General features: G+C 39.1%; 1 pseudogene; it reads right to left on the reverse strand.

Annotated features, from left to right (window-relative positions):
* Positions 1–113: 113 nt before the first annotated feature.
* Positions 114–6,977, reverse strand: LOC129248721 (uncharacterized; annotated as a pseudogene).
* Between the last annotated feature and the right edge of the window lie 3,466 nt (positions 6,978–10,443).

Consider the following 10,443-nt stretch of genomic DNA (forward strand, 5'->3'; position numbering starts at 1 on the left):
TAAATACCTCGAAAACGTTTTCAAAACAATTCAGTAACTCAAAAAATAAAAAAAATCAGAAAAATACGCTTAATACTATAATAAAAATACAAAAACAAAAAATAATAAAGTAATTAAGAGCCAAAAGTAGTCAGTTTTACAAATGGGTCTTCGTGATTTTTATTTACAGATTTTCTCCACAAATATTTAACTGTAAAACAAACAAATATCTCTTCACTAAGCGCCATTGGGGCTCAATTCTTTGCGTGTGAGTAACCACAAAGGGGTTGTCGGGGTCGCTGTGGTTTACTTTCTTGTGCTCATACCCATAATTAGCCAAGCAGTCAGAGGCTCGCTAGAAGTCCGTATGAATTATAGAGCATCTTTGACGTGCTTTCTAATTAAAGGTATGAGCACAACCGGCGAACGTATATTGTCTGGACACACTTCTAAACGGAAATCCTCACTACCATCCTCAATAATGCCAAGGACCCCGTGGCCCTCCACTCTTCTTCCCAAATTTAAACATACTGATTAAAAAAGTGCATACTTTATTACAAATATAACTTATTACCTTTATTATACTTCCGCTTGCCAAATTTACTTTGGTCAATTTGTACTATTTTTTCTGGACCCCAATCCTACCCACCGACTCCTACCCGTCAATCTGATATAAAGTTACCGCCTCCCGGCAGTAATTATACCAGTCACAAATGGTGGCTGTCGATAAGCGGGATCCTTCCAAATAATTCTCAAAACGAACATTTTCCTGCGACCATCGGTGAGCATACGCGTTTATTAAATAAAAAAATGTGTGGCAGCGATATCTTAGCATGCTCAAACCAAGTTCCAGTAGCTCTGGACACTACTGATTTGTGCTTACATTCTCCTTTACTGCACTTAAAGGTACCCAAAGAGTCATTCCCTCTCATCTGTACTTTCATTTGAGTCCTGTGGGTGCGACACAGCCTGAAACGCAACACAAGCCAATTTTCTTCCGCAAATGCTACACTTTTTTCCGTTGTGTCCAGTTTTTGGATTATTTTGGAAAAATAAAGCTGGTAAGCATTGGTAAGTTTCAATAAATTGTAACACAAAATTAATTTCACAACTCAGGCACTACTGCATGTCATGTAGACTGCGACACGGTCATGCAAAGCGAAAAAATCTAAAATTTTTGATTTTCATCATACAAAAGCCGTAGCATAAAATTGGCTACAAAACAATTCTTGACAGTTGCGTCATTCGTTTTCTTCTTGTGTGTGAAAAAGTACTGTAAAAGTACTGGAATAAAAGTGGGATCGGAGACACATTGAAAAATTTATAGTATATATTCAAGAAAATACTAGTTTGTACCGAGCCAAAAAAGCGATAGCATTTGCGAAAATACAAAAAAAAAAAAAAATGGAAACAGAAATAGTTGGGGTCACACAAGACGCAATAAAAAAAAATTGAAAGACCTGCGTAGTCAATATATTATATGAGGGAGCTACGTTTAATAAAAACCTCCAAGAAAAGTGGAAGCGGTGTAAACGATGTATATGAAGCAAAGCTTTGGTGTTTTGACCAGCTCTCGTTTCTAGAAGGTCATGTAGCAACCAGACAGAGCCAAGGCAATACTGAGGTTATATTAAAATACAATGTGCTACAATTTTTAAGAAACTATAAATTGTGGCTAAGAGTTGGTTTCAGTATTAGGAGTTACACGCCAATCCATTTCCAAGCGATTATATGCTTTGGGAATTATTCAGAAACAAGGGATGTTGAACGCTGCTCCAGCAGCAAAAAAGAAAGGGTTTTCGTCATCGCATCGTGACGGATGGTGAAAAATGGATTTATTACAGCAATCCAAAGAAAACAAAGTCATGGGAACTGCCCGGTCATGCTTCTACGTCGCTGCCTCGGCCGAATATTCACGCTGCGAAGGTTACGCTATATATTTGGTGTGACCAAGTGGGTGTTATTTATTATGAACTGTTAAAACCAAGCGAAACCATCACTGGGGATCGGTATCTTGAGCTGTTCACGCCCGCTTATTTACGCTACCATATCTTATCCAAACAGCTAGCCACATAAGAATGCGTATTTTATTGAATTTACTGCTTATATATGGTAAAATACTAGCATGAAAAAACGTACTTCAACGGGTTCATACCATTTTGAACAAAAAATAGCACTGCAAAAATGTTGCATAATTATTGCACAATGTCTGGCTCATATTTATTTATAATGCATACTTTCAGGCAAAATGTTTTGCAGTGTCCGGTGAGAAGCAAAACACTTGCCGCCAACATCACTGGCCATGCTGGCATCCATATTTTTATTTGATGATTTTTTCTTGCGAATTTTAACTAAGGAAGATAAATTTGTATTCAAAGAAAAGTGGATGTTTTCATCAAGTTGCTGTTTCCATTTAATTTCACCTTTGCTTTTTGATGACTGTACAGACAAACTCGTTTGTTTGTCCGGCGGCAATGCTGAGAAAACGTTATAATTCAACGAACTCCAAAAGTGTACTGTTTTATTTTGAATGTAGGCTTGCTTATATACATACACATATACTTAATTCTAAAGGTTCTAATTCTAATTTGGTCCCCTTTAATCACCTAATGTTCAAGGTTGGTCTCCTTTAATCACCTGATGTTCAAGGTTGCGGGAATGCAATGCAGGGGCGGATCAAGTGATGCGGTCAAAAGGGCGCTCATAATATGACCAATCATGTGCAGGGGCGGATCAAAGGATGCGGTCAAAAAGGGCGCATATAATGTGACCAAACATCCCGGGCCCGTTGAAATGTATTTCAAGCAGGTAGTACAGCCATTTTATGACCCAGAATTGAATACGTAGTAATGCCACCAGTGCTTTAGCACCTGCATGGTAATGCGTGATGTGTAAATGTCGAATATAGAGCTCCACGAAGTGGCATTTTCCTGGCAATATGATAGGGTGTTTCTGAAAATCTGCCAAATCTGCTAGCTCAAGACGCCCACCAACTAGTAGTAGACGAAAACCACCTTGAATCTGCAGAAACGGGTTGAGAAATTTAAGTTGCCCAGATATTGTTTTGTTTTGGTTGATCAGCCGTATTTCGTCAGCGAAGTGCTGTTGTTGCACATTCCAAACAATGCACCACAGCGCTTGCTTCAAATCTTGAGGTGATAGAGTTCCTTTGTCTAGGTGAGTTTCAAGCGGCCTGCTTGTTAATTGATGAAAACGAAATAGCCAGGCTACAACTCGTAAGCAATGAATGTATGTACTGTTTCTCTCAAGCACCTTCAAAATGTAGTTTTCTTCGATGACTGCTTTAAAAGCTGACTTACGTTTTTCTCGAGAAACTTCTTCCATATCGAGTTGGCCACATTGATTGCTGGGCCAGTTTTCAGGTTCAAGTTGTAAGAATGATGGTCCTGAAAACCAAATTGAATTGCTTAGTTCAAGTGCAGTACAGCCTCGTGACACGATATCAGCCGGGTTGCACTTTGTTGGGACATGCCGCCAACTTACATCCGCTGTAAGATCTTGAATCTCTGACACTCGATTACCGAATGTTGATAGGGTAGCTGAGTGCAGTTCAAGCCAATGTAGCACAATTTGTGAATCAGTCCACAGAAATACAGTGGTGTTGGCGTTGAATAGAGGTTTTATTTTTGCTAGTAGACGTGCCAACAGCAAGGCGCCACACAACTCGAGTTTAGGTAACGATTGCTTCTTAATTGGAGCTACACGCGACTTGGCAGTCAAAAGGGTGACAGTAGGTTTGCCTTCTGTTGATTTCGAGCGAAGATAAATAGCACAGCCATAGGCTCGAATGGACGAGTCACAAAACCCATGAATTTGTAAAGAGCTGTTATTTGTTGATCCAGAATACCTTGGAACTGAGAGCGTACTCAGATGATCTATGTCCTTGAGAAATCGTTCCCATGCCGTTTGTAGGTTCTGCGGCACCGACTCGTCCCAATTCAGCTTCAAAAGCCATATTTCTTGTAATATGATCTTTGCAGTAATAATAACGTGAGCGAGAAGTCCCAAAGGATCGAAAAGCGCTGATGCAATAGATAAGATTGATCTCTTAGTTCCACGTCCATTCACAGGTTGTTTCGACTGAAAAGAAAATAAGAAAATATCTCGTATTTGATCCCATTTTATACCTAAAGTGCTCGTTGTAAAACTTTCGTCGATATTTAAATCTTTCATGGTGTCATCTTCTCGAAATTTATGGTGGTTTGAATGCCACTTCGCCAAGGGGAAACAACCACGCCTCAGTATCTCCGTGACTTCGTATTTGATTCGCGATAGCTCTGCCAGGGTATCGGCACCGCATAAAAGATCATCTACGTAGAATGAAGTTTTAATTGTACTGGAACCGAGCGCATACTCCGATTCGTATGCATCAGCAATGTAGTTTAGGCTCTGTACAGCGAGATAAGGAGCGGACGCCGTACCATATGTTACCGTGTTTAACTGGTAAGTGCGTATTTCATCGTGGGGCGTACTTCTCCATAAGATGTATTGGAATTTGCGATCGTTTTTATCCACCAAAATTTGTCTATACATCTTTACGATGTCAGCAGTAAGTGTGTAGCGATATAATCGAAACCGTAGTAGCAAGATGTATAAATCGTTCTGCAGAGTAGGCCCCACAGCAAGAATATCGTTGAGCGATCTTTGGGTTGTACTCTTGCAGGAGGCGTCGAATACTACCCTGAGTTTAGTTGTTGTGCTAGTTGGCTTCAGGACGTAATGATGAGGCACATAGTAATGTGGATTATCGAAATCCACATTTTCAACGATGCTCATATGCCCAAGGCGGGAATACTCTTCCATAAATGCGATGTATCGTTGGTGAAGGTCAGGACAGCGCGTTATACGCCGCTCCTGAGCAATAAATCTTCGAAGTGCAGTTGCGTACGACTGGCCAAGACAATGAGGGGCCTCTTTAAACGGTAGCTTGACAACAACTCTCCCCTCGACGTTTCTCTGCACGGTTTGCATGTAACTTTGTTCACAATTCCTTTGCTCAGTGGTCCACATGTCTGCCTTTGATGGTTCATCCAGCTTCCAGAGGCGTTGCAAATTTGCATCCACTGATTCCTCAACCGACAGTAGGCAAATTGATGATGAATTCTCTATAGGTCGTTGATATCGGCCAGAGACGACCCAACCTAATAAAGTCTTCTGTAGTGACGGTAACCCAGGTGCTAACTTTATTTGCCCAATAGACAGGATGTCGAAAAAGATTTCTGTGCCGATGAGTAGGTCTACACGTGTTGGCTTGAAGAAATTTTCGTCGGCGAGTTCAATGTTAGCCGGCAAGTTCCAAGATGTGATATTAAATTCAGCCTCTGGTTGATAAGCGATTTGCGAGGTAACATGGAACGATAATGGTGTCTCATAGTCACACATTCGAGATTTGACAGTGGCTGATGTCTTGTGTTTGATGTTTGTTACCGAGTCCCCAATGCTCTGGATTTCAGCGTGGTGCCTTTCCCTTGGGAGGCGTAATTTTCGGGAAAACTCCTCGGTAATAAAATTTACTTGGGAGCAGGAGTCGAGTAGCGCTCTACCCAACTGAAAACAGCCAGACGCATCTCGGATGAGTACCACTGCAGTTGCTAGTATGACTTGGTCTTGTGGCGATTTTTCTTGATGTGTGTGCGCAGCTGCAGTACTTACAGGTTGCGTTGGTTGCTCAAGTGATGATGTAGAAAGCGATGCTGACTGCATTTTGTTTGAAGTAGGAGCACGATGAAGTAGACTGTGATGAGAACGAGCACAATGTTTACATCTGAATGCGGACGAGCAATGTGCTAGTTGGTGTTTATTAGACAAACAATTTAGGCACAGACCTAACCTTTTAACCTCTTTGAAGCGGTCAGCAATCTCCATTTGCTTGAAGCGAGAGCAACTGCCAATCAAGTGGTCTGAATTAGAACATAATGCGCAAGAGCGATTTGTACATGAAAACGAATAGCCCTTACGTGGCGGCTTATTCCTGTTTTCCTGTTTGTAGCTGGATTTTCCAGAATCACCAAACGAGAGGGAGCCCGATGCTGACTCTAAAAACTGACAGCGTCGTTCGAGAACCTTTGCGCACTGTTCCCAAGATGGTAGCGATGTGAAGTCTAACGACTCCTTACACTTGTTTTGCGTTTCTTCATCAACCTTGTCCATTACAAGGTGAATGAGCAGTAAATGCGAAATGTTTTTATCAGAGCCGATTGACAACAGGGAACTATAAAGTGCAGACACGTTGTTGACCAAACTTTGTAACTGAGAAGCACCACCTTTTGCAGCAGACGGCAGCTCGAATAACGACTTGATGGTTTCCATGAAGATGAGCGTGCTATTGTCGTAACGGGACTTTAATCTGTCTAATGCCTTTGAGTAGTTCTCGCTGGTGATTTGGAACGCCTTCACAGTCTCCAAGGCCTGTCCTTGTAAACAATTGAGGAGATGGTTGAACTTCTCAATATTAGACAGCGATGACTCATTTCCGATGACGTGCATGAATGATGCGATGAAATTTTTATATTCCGAGTACCTTCCACAGAATACGGGTAGCTTTAATGCTGGTATTTTTGAATGCGAAACAGGAATTGCTGCTGTTGATTCACGGAACGTTGAGTTGTGTTCATCTTCACCGAGCTGCATTTGGATGTTTGAACGGATGGTGACGTAGAGGTCTTCCAGGTCACCCCGACCATTGTCTTCTGGATCGAGCTTCTCGATTTGCGTTTGATAGCCCAATCCTTGCTTAAAATAGGAATCTAAAATTCCGAGTCGACACTTGAGTTCAATGGGCGAAAGTATTTTTCCAGTTTTACTTTCGCTTGTCTCCACTATTGTCCTTATGCGGGACATGTTTTTCCGGGTTAGTAAGCGCTGCTGCTTGACTTCTTCCAGCGACATGATTCACCAAATAAATTTTGCGAAAAGGTATGGATGTGTGATTTGCGAAATAACAAAACGATGAAAATGCTGAGCCGAAAAATATTTGGTGGTTGGTGAATCACTGCAGTAAAACTTAAGTTTTATGCCAAACAGCAAAAGTTGACAAAAACCACGGTTGCGAAAAATGTAATTGCTGAACCGATATTTATTCCGTTATCAGCGATTGCCACTAAAAATTAAGACACACTATATGTATGCCCCACGTTGGGCGCCAGAAAATGTACAGACAAACTCGTTTGTTTGTCCGGCGGCAATGCTGAGAAAACGTTATAATTCAACGAACTCCAAAAGTGTACTGTTTTATTTTGAATGTAGGCTTGCTTATATACATACACATATACTTAATTCTAAAGGTTCTAATTCTAATTTGGTCCCCTTTAATCACCTAATGTTCAAGGTTGGTCTCCTTTAATCACCTGATGTTCAAGGTTGCGGGAATGCAATGCAGGGGCGGATCAAGTGATGCGGTCAAAAGGGCGCTCATAATATGACCAATCATGTGCAGGGGCGGATCAAAGGATGCGGTCAAAAAGGGCGCATATAATGTGACCAAACAATGACATTTTCCAAGAATTACAATTTTTTAGATCTATGAGCTACATTCATGCTTGAATGGTTGAAAAAGGAGGGGGAAAATTTTAAAAGGCCCCTAACAACAGATGCTAAAACCTAAACTTTTACGTAGAATGTTCATTAAACATAATGAAAAATTACCTTTTGAAAAAAATATCATCAGAGATCATATTAACTATTTAAAGTTACACTAGGGGAAAAAAGAATTATTATTGAATTTTAAGAATATATTATAAATTCTCAAGAAAATTAAACTACTTCTAAATTTCATATCTGGCATTGGAAAATTTTTGTTTTCAAATGTTTTAATCTATACTCCATTAGAAAATTTGTTATATACAGTACGTTAATAATGAGTTTTGACATTGTGGCTCACAGCTTATTTCGTGTGAGACAATATTTTTACTTCTCATTGAAAAATAAACAACAAAAATGCAATATTACAAAAAATTTTTTTTTGCATTTTATTCTTTATTCACTTCTTCGTGTAACGGGACAAAAACAATACTTGAAAAATGTTTCAAAATAAGAAAAAATATAACAAAAACAAAAATTCATGCAAAGTCAAAGTCACAGCTTATTTCGTGTATATACTAAACTTAAAAACAATTCTTATCTAAAAATTACAAAAAGTCTAATTAATATTTTGTTGGGTAGCCTTTTTGTTTTATCACACTTCTTAAACGAGAATTCATCGAAGAAACCAATTTTTTTGTGTAATCCGGGAAAATCTTATACCATTCAGTTTTTAGGGCCTATTTTAGGTCGTTTACGTTGGATATGTCATAAAGTCTGATTTTTGTTTCAAGCAGGTGCCATAAATTTTCAATTACATTTATATCCGGGGATTGGGGTGGCGTTTGGAGCGCATGTGGACAATTCCAAATCAACCATGCTTGCACTACACCCGACTTGTACTTTGGGTCGTTGTCTTGATAGAAGCTGAAATTCTCTCTTATGCCCAATTTTTCCGCACTCTGAAGTAAATTTGCTTTCAAAATATTTAGGTATTGAATTTTGTCCATATTCCCTTCAATGAAGTCCAAGCTTCCAACTCCTGCTGCCGATATGCACCCCCAAACCATCACATGACCACCGCCGTGCTTTACAGTACCACGTAAATTTTGAGTTTGGAGCTCCGTATTTGGTTTCCTCCACACGCAAACCTTTTCGTCAGACCCAAATAGGTTATATTTACTCTCATCAGAGAAAATAACCGTATCCCAGAATAAGTCTGGCTTTCCAAGGTACTCCGTTGCGAACTGTATTCTAACCTTTTTATTTTTTGCGCTTATAAAAGGCTTATTTCGAGCCGTTCGACCGTGAAAATCGTTGTTCCGAAGAATTCTGCGGATGGTTTCAGGGTTGCTCTTTTTTTCCAAGGTACTTTTCTGCTTCCGCAGCTAAATGGGGTGCACTTATTTTTGGATCCTGCTTAATTTTTCTTAGAATCCACCTTTCATCAGCTTCATTAAATATCTTATTAGGAGCATTTCTGCCCTTATCTGCAATGCGATTCTCCCGTACGAAGCGCTGTATAATATATTGGACTGTTGAAGGGCTCAGCTCAACAAATTCAGCGATTTTCTTTTGGGTTTTGCCCTCCTTATAGTGTTTAATCACGATTTCACGCCTTTCAATTGATGCGCGTCGACCCATCCTGATAGCCACCAAAATAATAACTGAAATAATTTCTAATAGCATATTAAGCAAGTAAAAAACAAATCAAAAGTCAATTGAAGTTTTGTATTACTCTTAAATAACGGTTAATTGAAACACACGAAATAAGCTGTGATGACGATTTTGCAAGAGCTTTTGTTGTTGCGATATATTTTCTTCTTTGATAATATTTTTGAATTTTGTTTTTGTCCCGTTACACGAAGAAGTGAATAAAGAATAAAATGCAAAAAAAATTTTTTTGTAATATTGCATTTTTGTTGTTTATTTTTCAATGAGAAGTAAAAATATTGTCCCACACGAAATAAGCTGTGAGCCACTGTAGGTGGAAACCTGACACCACTGAAAAATCAGTGGAAAATAACAAGGCAAATATTAAAATTAGTGCGTTATTGATGTTTCATTCTAATAAATTATATTGTAATACTGATTTTTCAGTAATAAAATGCGAAAAATAAAAAGCAGGAGCGTTCGGGGATGCGTCGTCGCACAACGAAATTTGAACCTCCCAAGTCAAGAGAAAGGCCAAGCCAGGTGAGCTATAACAATACACTCTGAATTTTTTTTGTGGAGCTTTTAGCTTATGAATGTGTACCTTTGAAAAAAAGCTCTAAGTGTAGTAATCGGAGTACCTTCCGCTTATAAAAAGTTGCAAGAACTAACATTTCGAGTGGGGTTAAAGGCTTTATTATTTACATTTTCCATTTAGTTAGGGATCTTATTTACTCTTACCTAGATATGCTATTTGGCTTGATCGCTTGGATGCAGGGAAAAGAAGGTCAAAATATCTTTACGCCTGCGAGGGCCATTTCTGCAGTGAATGAATGTTTAAAAATAAATTGATACCTGACGCAATTCCCGATAATAACCTCTTAAGTAAATCACATTTACCAACACCCAGTTTTAAATATAATATGATATTGCGAGTCCTAATTCGATTATCGAATTAGGAACGGATGATTTTTTGCCACAATCGTTAGAAGACCGCATGGATTCATGCGGTGAATCTAACAATTTATTTTTACTTGCATCAGTTGCAGAAGAGGCTAAGGGGGAAATAAGGGATTTTAGTACAAAAAATTTGGTTGCAAATTTCTATGAAAGAGCAAATCAGACAAACTTAAGTGTAACGTCTGTTGTAGCTAGTGAACAGAAATTGAAAAGGGAAATTCCAAGCTGAAGACAATTTTAGAAGAGAAAGGCAGATATATTTGCTGCTTAAAACATCAGTTAGCAGAAGTTTCCAAAAAATTAGAAAAAGAA

Source organism: Anastrepha obliqua, chromosome 5 (genome assembly GCF_027943255.1).
Source record: "Anastrepha obliqua isolate idAnaObli1 chromosome 5, idAnaObli1_1.0, whole genome shotgun sequence".
Taxonomy (NCBI): domain Eukaryota; kingdom Metazoa; phylum Arthropoda; class Insecta; order Diptera; family Tephritidae; genus Anastrepha; species Anastrepha obliqua.